The following is a 12,562-nucleotide window of genomic DNA, read 5'->3' as shown; positions in this document are numbered from 1 at the left end:
TGATCAACATGTGTTAGGATATTTTGAAGAGCGCTCCGCTTGATATCAAAGGCTAACATAAACACAGTCCAACACACTGGTTTCCCCACTAATGAAAAGTCATGGTGACCTTTCTGACGTTTCTTCCCGCGCTTTGTCAATTCATTCTGAGGGCTGTTTACTACAGTTGCCATTATATACAGTTCTTTATCTTGCTTTTCCATTTCCCTAATATTCAATATGTGATCAAAAATGTCAGAAATAGTAAACTGTTTAATGCAGTTTTTCTTGCACCCACAACCATTCTTATGATACAGGGTAATTCTGTTCACGTCTTCATCATTTTGGGGCAAATCACAATCAACTTCTGCTTCACCCTCGCTGTCACTAACTAGTAACAGAAGCCCCTGTTGTGTCATCTGGAAGCGTGTCTATGTAGTCTTGGATCCGCTGATCAACATCTAACTCGGGATCATCTTCGTCCGAGTCTAAACACAGGGTAGATACATCAACCTCCTCCTGCGATCCCCAGGGTGTCGAAACGGGCGTCGTGCCAAAATGCTCGGAAAGCAAACTATCCAAATCCTGTAAGATAAATAAATCCGGTGAGTACTGACAATTATGACAAAACACACAGCTTCTGCGCTAATTAATGAGCTAATATAAAATAAAAACATTTCAGTCACTGCAGAATACAAATTTTCCTTTAATATACAAATGCTTGTCCACAAAAAATCATACACAGGCTGCATTGTTATACGACCGCTGCTTTATATGAAGTGCAAACATCGTGTGCTTCTGTCATTATACTGATGGGGTTAAATTTACCGGGTTATATCTCACTATAAGCACCGTTCGTGGCGACAGCGGGAAAACTCAAAGTAAATTGTATCATTTATTACATGTTTTGCAGTAGATTACTGAATTATAACGGTTAATTATATTCTGATAATTTCACAGTAATGATTACCAAATATAATTTCACAGTGGCCGAACTATATTTGGCGTAAAAATAAAATAATTATCATTAATGAATGTTTTTTTCAGCGGAAATGTAGTCAATCATAATAAAAAATGTACGTGATAACTGTTGTTCGTAAATATTAACGAACGTTGTGCTGAAAAACATCTAAAATCTAAAAATAATCATGGAATTATATTTTGCTTCAACATTGTGACGTCATTATTTGATGACGTCATGAAGATAAGAGCAAAAATCAGTAAAATGGTGTAAAAATCGTGAAAAATCATGAAATAAACAGAAAATTTGTTTGTTTTACATGTAAGATCAAATAATATTTCACTCGTGAACCCCAGCTATTATATTTTCACTCGTGGCTACGCCACTCGTGGAAAATATTGCATCTGGTGTTCACTCGGTAAAATATTTTTCGATCTTACACTGAAACAAACAAATATCCTCTATATATTGTTAAGCTGACTCTATATATAAAGACAATTCTACATAATATATAGTGTTGTTTTGACTCTACTGTATATAAGAATGGTTCCACATAATATATTCGTAATTGCACATCATATAATAATGAAAGACTGACATCATATAAGGACACATAGGCCTACACACCATATAATGTTAAGTTGACTCTATGTATAGGTTATCTAGAGTGCATATTGGGTGTTCTTCGTAAATAAGACAGCTAAAAAGGAGCGGAGCTTGCGAAGCGACTGTAGCTTTCTTATTTACGAAGAACATGATCCAATTTGCACTCTAACCGGCTTAGTGCTCCGCCCAATTTTTTTCCGCCCAACACACTGCTTGACGTCACACGAAAGCCTAAATGTGTATAACCATATTTGGAAGACGGTAGCGGTACACATTTTCCAGGAAGAAATATTTTGATTAAACAATTTTAACAGTTTATTTCGACCACTTCATGTTTATAGCCTGTTTGTTTATCGACACATAGTGCATTTCTTTGAGATAAGAAATAGTTAACAAGTTTTCAAATACCCATACAGTACAATAATGATTTAAGGTTATCTACCGTTACAGTACTCTTTAGCAGATAGGCCTAATTGAAATATTTAAAATAATATACAGTACATGTTGCCCATGTATATGTAGCTGTATACTAAATACACATGACCCTAACCTATACTGTACTTAGTGCCTACGTTCGATATAGTTTATCAAAAAATTATCAAAAGTATACAAAGTTACGAAAAATAAATTCAAAAGCTAAAAAATATAAAATATCAAAATATTGTCTTGGTGCAGTAGAAAATACTCTCATAATTTTAAAATTATTTCTAAATATTCATATTATTTATTTATTTATTCATAAACATTGTTAAATAAATGAGAAAAAAACTTATCTGATAGATAAAAGCAGTAGATAAAACAATTTTTGAAAAAAATATAGTATATTAGAAATTCTGATATAGATCTAGATTCTATCGGATCTTAATGGCAGATCTATGCGGAGCATTAAGGGGAGATCACTGCGTGTAGGTTTCAAGGTTTATTTGAATAAGTCAGGGCCCATATGGGCATGTGACAACATAAAACAGTACATACATACAAAATAATACAAAATGACAAATAAGTAGATTGAAAGGTCACTGAACTCACATGTGCTTTCAAACTTGTATGATGTCATATTTATCGGGAAATTTCCAACGTCATAATCGATGTCATTTTGGCAGTTTTCCTGGAAAACGGCTCATTCTTCCCGCTTTAGTCTGTGATACACCAGTCTGAGAGGTAAGTTATTCTCATATAATACATGCAGTATTTCTTTTCATTGTTTAATGTAAATAAAATACAATCGCAAATGTTTCTAGAAAGTTTACCTGAAACATATTGTTCATATCTGACATGACAAATTACTTAAACTATTATACAAATTTATTTCTTAATATCGTAATGTAATATTTCAAGCAACATGTTTTTCATTTCAGTAATCAAGAAATTAAATATAATTGTAGAAAATGAAGGCCAGTGCAGTTTTCAGTCTGCTGTTTCTGTGCTTAATTGCAGGTTAGTTGATGTTCCATTATCGGTTCTTCATTGCTTGCCATGATGAATATAAAATTAATACATCGTTTAGTAAAACTATTATAAAACATATATATATATTTTGCTTAAGATGTAGTTTTTCTTAAGTTTCGATGCCTTTTTATAAATGGTTTCATGGTTCAATTACATACAATTGTGATTTGTGGTTACTTTAGTACATGTATTCATAAAACCGTACTGTATAATCTTCTCAAAAATCAATTCCACCATAAATCCGAGATCTACCAAAGTGCGTATTTTTCCTTGTGAAATTCTGGTTAATTAAAAGAAATTATTCGGGATATAGGAGAATAAAATTATTTTACAGCACGTAATGGTGCCACAGCAGCTACCACGACAACCGAAACTAGTGAGGGTGGAAATTTTGGCGACTCAGCGGTTACAAGTAAGTAAATCTCACTTTTTAAGCATTTAGATACAATACAATTATTTTAAGCTGCTTTTAAAATCTTTCAAGGGTTCTGTTTTTTTTGTTTTTTATAAATAGATATGACATTTACTAACAAATGCTGCATTGTCAGTATTTTTTTTCAAAATCAAGTAGTATATAAATTAGTCAACTTTTAAAATTTATAATATAACAGTTTCTGGTATTAATAAATACAACACAAAAATACAATATGATAAAAAAAATATTACAAACTTCATTAAAACTGGGATGTACTATAAGACCACCATCGGGACTGGACCAAAGTGGTCTTAATTGCAAGGTGGTCTGAATTGTGAATATTCTTATGATTGCTTACATGCTTTATGACCATGGTCTATTTTAGTCATGTTGAATGAACAAACAATATGACTATCTTAAAGCTGCACGCCTCCAGATTAGCCAGAATATTTCAAGGAATTTAATCTTTAGAAAAATGTATAAAGAAAAGTAAAAATATTCTATATTTAATTAATGTGGGATTAATGACTGAGTTTGCAGTATCAATCACTATAATTATACTGCGTTACTTACGCAGTAAGAGGTATTTATGTATATTATGACCTCTTTTTGGTAATTTACGTCAATTGTTGTAAGTGCTGTTTGCAATGTGTAAATTATTTTCTTTGTTCACTTCACAATATTTTACTTTAGAATACATTTACAAAATTTTCATGAAAATTAGCATGAATCTGGAGGCATGCTGCTTTAACCTACAAATACAATATACTCGTATGTTATAATATTTAATCAGATGATAGCAAAACATTTTTTCTGAAGAATTTTAGTATTAAAATTTTCTATGGTCTGATTTCAATATTAATTATTATATAATGTACATATTTCACCTATCATATAAGAAATTAATTCTTTACAAAATAAATGTGCTGAAAAGAAAATAGAACCACCGTAACTCTAAAATTTACTTTCACACCTTATTCCATACAATAACCTTATGACAGTTTTTGACACCTTGTTAAATCAAGTGTCATGCCTAAGAGCATTCAAGCAGATAATAAGATTTTCAAGATTTCAAGATTTTATTATACACTCAATACACAATACATGTAAATATGAGGTAAATAACAAATTACAAATGTTAACGAGGTTAATAGTATGTAACTCACACATCTTACAATATTCTTTTAACATAGACAGGAGAAAGTTTTACATTTATACAAAATAAAATGAATTATTTCAAAAATATTTATCAAAGTTTAATCTAATAATTCAGTTCAATATTTTTCTAAGATTATTTTTATAAACATGCAAAGTTTTTATATATCACATAATTTGAGGGGTCAGTGTTCATTAATTTATCAAACTTTATTATATTTGGATTTCTATAATAGATTTCAGAGATATATTTTTTCTATCCGTGTTAAGATTTGGGCATTCTAATAGAAAATGAAATTCGTCGCCTATGTTATGATTGCAGAGAGTGCATTTTCTCTGTTCTAAAGGGATCCTATGCCAATTTCCAGTTTCGACCGGTAGTTTATGATTTCGGGTTCTGAATTTGATCATATATCTTAAATATTTGGGAGGTGTTTCACTAAGATATTTCTCAATTTCAAATTTTCTTTTAAAAATGCAATAATTTTTGCAATTAGATGTGTTTTCTAGACCTGAGTACCACTGATTTATGAATATATCTGATAATTTTAGTTTAACTGATTTAACCAGCCAACTTACGTTAGGAAATTCATGACTCATCCAAATATTAGCCATTCCACATTCTATAAAAATATCTTTTATGCAAGTTATCCATTTGAAATTGAAATTTGAGTGACTATTTTTAAAATTACTCAATGCAACTGCATATATTTCTGTTGTAAGCTTTTTGTAATTTGTTACAATTAGTTTTGCCCAAAATGAAATCATCCTTGATTTAATTTCTATTGATAACGGTTTGGTACCAGTTTCACCATAAACAATTATATTTGAAGTATTTTTCTTAAGACATAAAATATGTTTTAAAAATTTAAGTTGCAGTCTTTCAACAATGTCTAAATTTCCAAATCCCCAGATTTCACAACCATATAAAAGTATAGGTTTAACCATTTTATTAAAAAGATCAATTTGAATATTTACTATAGGTAAGCAGAGATGTTTGCATTTTTTAATTAAAGAATACATAGCTTTTGTAGCTTGTTTGGCAATTTCTTGCTTTGTTTTGAAAAAAGAACCAGATCTGTTAAATAAGACACCTAAATATTTGTATTCATTTTCAATTTCTAAAGTTTCGTTTTTGAATGTAAAAGTGTATTCGCGTTGTCTACCTCTTGAAAATACAAGTACTTTTGTTTTAGAAGAATTTAATTTAAGTCTCCAAGCATCACAGTAATCAGTGTAGATATTTAAAAGGTTTTGCAAGTCTTCTGCAGATTCTGCCATTAAAACGGTGTCGTCTGCATAAAGAAGTATGAAAGTTTTACAAAATTTATAGCTTCTTTTTCGAACTCATGTTTGTTGCATTTTACACCTGATGCTATATTACTACTATTAATAAAATCACTTAGATCATTTAAGTATAGAGAAAAAAGCAGGGGAGATAAATTTTCACCCTGTCGGACGCCCACATTACAAGGGAAGTAATCAGTTTTTACTCCATTTACAAAAATGCATGACTTAGCTTTTTTTCATACATGTTTTTTATAACATTTAAGAAAGATCCATTTATATTGTTAAGAATAAGTTTTCCCCAAAGACCCTCTCTCCAAATAGTATCGAATGCTGCCCTTTAAGTCGACAAAAGCACAAAATAAAGATTTTTTACTGGTTCTTTAGAATTTCTATTAGCGAATTTAAAACAAATAAGTTATCTGCTGTTGAATAACCTTTACGGAAACCGGCTTGGCATTTATCAATTAAGTCGTTGTCAGTACAATATTGTTCTAGTCTGTTATTTAAGATTAACGTAAACAATTTACCAAGGCAGCTTAAAAGGGTTATTGGTCGATAATTTGATGGATCAGAATTTTAAATATTGGGTTTACTAAACCTGAAGTCCATGCGATAGGTATTTTGCCTGTTTTGAATACTATATTGAATAATTTAAGAAATATTTCTTTAGTTTTGGGAAACGAATATTTTAAATGTTCATTCAATACATTGTCAATACCACTGGCTTTATTATTTTTCAAATGATTGATAGCTTTTTCAATTTCTTGTATTGTTATGGGTTTGTGTAAGAATTCATTTGTTTCCATATTTATTAAATTATCATTTTCAACATAGTCAGTTTCCTCACAGTAGTTTAAGTATATCTTTAAAATAGTCGTAAAGTTGATTTATGTCTGCACCTATTTTATTTTTTTTCTTTCCATTTAATAATTTCCCAAATTTATGAGGCGAATGTGATTTGAGTTTCTTAAGTTTCTCTACATTAGAGAATACAAATTTTTTATGACTTTCATGCAGCACATTTTTATATTGTTTACTTTGATTTTTTAGATTTATTCTATTTTCGTCGCTTTTCCGTAATTTATAGAGATGTTTGGCAGAATGAAATTTTTTTCTAGCTCTATGGCAATTATTATCAAACCATTGTTTTTGTTTATTTTTTTTCATTATTATAATGATTATGATTATTATCCTTATTTTTAGTGTTTATGTATTTCACACCGAACGTTTCTTCAGAAGATTGTACAAGCAATTCGGAAATTTCCTCAGTTACTTCATTTAACTCGTTGCCTACTGTATATTATCAAGCGTTTCTATATTCAAAAGCTTTGAGTAGATATCACAAAGCCTATCTTCCTTAATATTAGAACAATTAACATGTGCTTTATCTTGATCAAATATCGTGAATTTATTTAACTTTGGTGTTGATTCATTTAAAGGCTTGTTGCAAAAATCTAATAAAAGTGAGATCGGGAAATGGACATCAGAATACATAGGGCAAAAATCGTGCACAGTCAAACTATCGACATACTTAAACATATCAGATGTATAATAAAATCTTGAAAATCTTGAAAAGCGAGTTCAAATAAAGAATAAATCAAAGAACTGGGACTGAATTTGTTGGTCTTATAAGTGGATAACCGGGGTGGTCTTATTTTTGGAAAATATAACTATTGACATAAAGAACAGATAATTGATCAACATTAGCAATGCTCAGTTTGTTCATTATGCTATGACCAAATCCAATGCAAGATATATTAGATTATGCGCGTATTGTTTCTTGCGCATAACCTGGGTTCCAGTCTGTCGATTTTTTTCTGTGCTTCTGTGAGTAAAAATTAAATGCAAAATTTATTTTAAATGAAAGTATTGACACCTCAATTAACGAATTATAGACGGACGCATTAAATATTTCCTTTTGTTCTTTGGTGTTGCTTCTGTTTATTTTATATACATTAAACATATACACTCAGAGGCACTTATAACCCGACATTTACATTTTTCTGTATAAATAGGTTATTTGTGGACGTATTTTGTTCAAATTTGGACCATATTAAATTCAACATATCATACTTACTACTACGAATTATAATAGGAAAATAGAGAAAATAACACAACAAATAAGCTACTGCAAAATGAAAAATCACAGAATGGCTGTAAATATCATATCAAAATGAACAGTTTCTGAATCCCATTAAATCTGTATGTTAACCAGTTCATAGACTGTGTGTGTCCTCCCAATTGGCTATTACAATGTAAACACCTCAGTCTCATAGTTCTTCATTCCTGAACAAGGGCTTGCTCGAATTCCAGCAAAATGCTATTGCTATCAACCTCAAGCAAGCCGTTATTTAGAATTGGAGAAATATTCCCCAAGCTTTCATGAGACTACGTCATTTCCAAGAGACAGGTGTTTTTACACGTTGTTATAGACATGGGAGGACATACAAAATATGTATTAGAACTGGTAAACAAACAGATTAAGTGGGGCTCAGAGACTTTTCATTTTCTTACGATATTTTCAGCCATTCTGTGATTTTTCATTTTGCAGTAGCATATTTGTTTTGCTGTTTTCTATATTTTCTTGTCAATGAATTGTAAAATAAAGTTCTAAGTAGAAAGTATGATATGTTGAATTTTGTATGGTCCAAAGTTGAACAAAATTCGTTCACTAATAACCAATTTATATTGAAAAATGTAAGTGTCGGGTTATAAGTGCCTCTGAGTGTATACATGTATCATCAAAATTATGCATTATAACTACGGCATATTTTATTATTTAGAAACGGTAAATATTCGAGGGAGGTCATATAGTATACTGTATTCATTTTGTTTTTGTTACCTTGATTTTGATCATGATCTCTGTTAACATGCTGTCCTTGGCGCTATCACGATATCTTTAATTGTCTTTAAATGTGATATATCTATTAATACATACAATCTTCTTCGTTTTATTTTGGTATATATTTGATAAAATTTTCTACTAAGAAAATAGATGTTTGATTATTGTTTATTTTTTAATTAAAAAATCTCTTTGAAAAAGAATTGTTTAGAGTGAAACACTAGTTTTTTACCATTTATATTAAATGGTTTAATTCATTTATTTCATTTTTTTGCTTCGATTTACAAGTTATAATACGAGAAACAGCTTTAAGGACAGGACTGTAAGAATGATGCTTTGTCTGTTATAAATTGTATCCATTTAGTTCATTTATGATGATGTGTATGATTTTTTCTTCATTTTATTTGTCGTCAGGTGCTGATCCGAAGGCAACAGCAGCTCCTTCAAGTGCTATAAGTAAGATATTTGCTTTCATGGTATTTACCTGTTACTCTTTCCATCTTTATGAAATTGTTATGACTATATAACTGCAAATCGGCTCTTACTCGGCAGTAATTAGTGTAGCCGCTTTTTCATGAAGAAACCAGTGCGCTGATAGTGAAAATTGTGATTGGCATATTTTAATTAGCCAGGTCAGGTGTTTCTAAAAAGGCTGATAACACTGTAGCAATGTGAGGATACATTCAAATTTATTACATAGATAATACACGTGGAGCTCAGCTCGCAGAGACAAATGAGAACACAGTAACTTTTTGATATCTTTTTAACTCTGAGAAAAATGTTAATTATTGATTGCTGACTGTTTATATTTTCTAGAATAAGTAAGCAAAACATTATTTTGTTTCATATGACAGGAATGAATTGCATTAACAATCCTAGGTATTGTTGAAAACTCATTGGTTTACATGCCAGATTAAGTAATTGGACCCCATCCTTGTTTGAACGTGACTGCTGGGGAAAAATAATGTTATGCTTAATTAAAGAGGTGACACTTTCTTTATTTTTATCTGATATCGAGCTGTAAGAGCCGATTTGCAGTTATATGGGTAAGAGTTCGATAAGACTCCCTACGGTCGTCTTAATTCGAACTCTTACCCATACATAAAAGAATGAGGATCCTTTTTATATGCCCGAAAGAATTTCGGACATATTATGTTATACCCCCTGGCGTCCGTCCGTCCGTTAGCAATTTGGTTTCCGGAGCATAACTTAAGTTCCATTTCACCCACAGTATTCAAACTTCATAGGATGATTGCCCATATTGGGTAGAAGACCCCTATTGATTTTGGGGTCACAAGGTCAAAGGTCAAGGTCACTATAACCTTGAAACTGAAAATGGTTTCCGGAGCATAACTTAAGTTCCATTTGGCCCACAGTATATAAACTTCATAGGATGATTGCCCATATTGGGTAGAAGACTCCTATTGATTTTGGGGTCACAATGTCAAAGGTCAAGGTCACTATTACCCTAAAACTGAAAATGGTTTCCAGAGTATAACTTAAGTTCCATTTGGCCCACAGTTTTCAAACTTCATAGGATGATTGTCCATATTGGGTAGAATACCCCTATTGATTTTGGGGACACAAGGTTAAAGGTCAAGGTCATTATTAGCTAAATACTGAAAATGGTTTCCGGAGCATAACTTAAGTTCCATTTGGCCCACAGTTTTAAACTTTATAGGATGATTGTCCATATTGGGTAGAAGATCCCTATTGATTTTGGGGTCACAAAGTCAAAGGTCAAGGTCACTACTAGCTTAATACTGAAAATGGTTTCCGGAGCATAACTTAAGTTCCATTTGGTCCATAGTATTCAAACTTCATAGGATGATTGTCCATATTGGGTAGAAGACTCCTATAATATGCTATTGATAATGGGGTCACAAGGTCAAAGATCAAGGTTACTATCACCTTTAAACTGGAAACAGTTTTCGCTCAATAATTCAAGCATTAATCAACCTACAGCTAAAGAACTTTCGGGCATATAATGCCCCGCCTAGCGGTGCTCTTGTTGTAATGTGTGCGAGTTCTTGGTTTATCCTTACACTCGTGTAACTGATGATTTACTGCGAAAATCCTCCTTAATTTACCATATACGTATCGTGTATCAGCATTGCATTGCTTTTATTATAGATACTTACGTGCTATTGTTTACACGTAGCATAGTCGGATACCCACCAGTGATTTTCTATTTATATAGCAGACTCCGAGAAAAGGCCTCTTCCCAATTGAAATTTTCTTTAAAACTTAAACCAGCTTTTTTACTTCCCAAATCAGCAATTTTATAGATAATTTTCCCCCAAATCAAGAGGCTAAAGCCTCTTCCCAATTAAGTGAGAAAAGACGGTTCATTAACATTTAAAATATTATGTATGCTGATAAATGATATTGGTTCAGCCATGGGTATCCGGCTATGTACACAGAGTAAAGCACCGCACTTCGGCTGATTGATATAGAATTGAGATGAATAAACTAATTTTTGGGGGAACACTAGTCTGTATTTGCTTATAAGTGCCCATTGTTTTAATTAAACGCTTTCCTTACTAAGATTTAATCGACCATTTGATCCAATTAACGTATAACGTTCAACATAATGTATGTACTAAATTAATAATACAAAACTCAATATTTTAATTGTTATATACTTATTTATTAGCAGTCATAATTTATGATTTCAGGTTGTCGTTCAGCTCTGGACCTTATCTTAGCAGTCGGACTGTTAGCACTTGTCTATAATAAAGTTTAATGTCACATGAGCCACCCAAAACGACACAAAAACAATCAAGAACACTTCTTACGTATATCAAGAATTCTTTTCTATGAACTATTGCTACTTCAGTATTATTTATGCATTTGTTTGTTATATTACATGTGTAATGACGAGACTGGACACAATAAGGTCTGTTTCTGAATAGAACACATGAAGTATTAAATAAACTATAGCTATTCAACTTGCCTTGTGTGTTCTTTACAATGAACAGACGGAAAATATTTCCATTGGTATTCTGTATTTTTATTTCTTGTGATGCCGATGTAAGATTATGCTCGTCATGCTGCTGACCGTCTGTGTTATATTAATAATAGCTGTCATATGTGGCGGTTCAGATCGGAATATCCGTCCCGAGGAGACGGATGGTGATTCCCGAGGGACGGATATTCCGAACCGAACCACAAACATATGTCAGATATATTTTCTTGCATATTCTACCATATTCCATCATATTTTAAATTCTTTCCCTTAATAAAACAATTTTCCATGAAAATTCGTAATTACTCCCGTAACAAAAGCGTATGTAATAACTTCATTCAAAACGGAAAAAAATACGTCATCCCCAGTATGCTATTGTATAGCACGCGAATCATCTGGCACCCCCAGGTCAGATGAAATTTCTGGCATGCGTAAAATTAATGGAAACAGCAGTCTGATATGCAAGAAAAAACGTTCTTGTTTGGAGCAATAATGTCCGATTTGGAAACATCAGTAAGATTTTAACTGTAATTGCTGATAAAATACAGCTGTATACAACACCGTTGATAAGGTCATATAACCAGCTGAAAAAACTAGAGATGATGGATTAGCCTATTGTAATTAACTGATTAGTTTATCAATATTTGTGATCTGTATCATCTGCAATAGGACAGATCCTGCATACGTCAGTTTCAAGCCCAGGATAGTTGTTTGTAGGTAAAGATCACTACCAAGACAGCAAGAATTCACACTACAATTTGTGATGTAATGCTTCTTTAGCGACAGTGTTTACTGTATGATGAAACCGGGTCTTATAAAATATAAATTTAATATTTAAATGTTGAGACATTGATGAATGTGGTTTGTTACTTTTCTTTTGTGCTCTACAATGTTTTA

Source organism: Ruditapes philippinarum, unplaced genomic scaffold (genome assembly GCF_026571515.1).
Source record: "Ruditapes philippinarum isolate M1 unplaced genomic scaffold, ASM2657151v2 ctg606_1_1_1_1, whole genome shotgun sequence".
Classification (NCBI taxonomy): domain Eukaryota; kingdom Metazoa; phylum Mollusca; class Bivalvia; order Venerida; family Veneridae; genus Ruditapes; species Ruditapes philippinarum.
The sequence above is the reverse complement of the archived record's forward strand: the minus strand, read 5'-3'. Positions refer to the sequence as shown.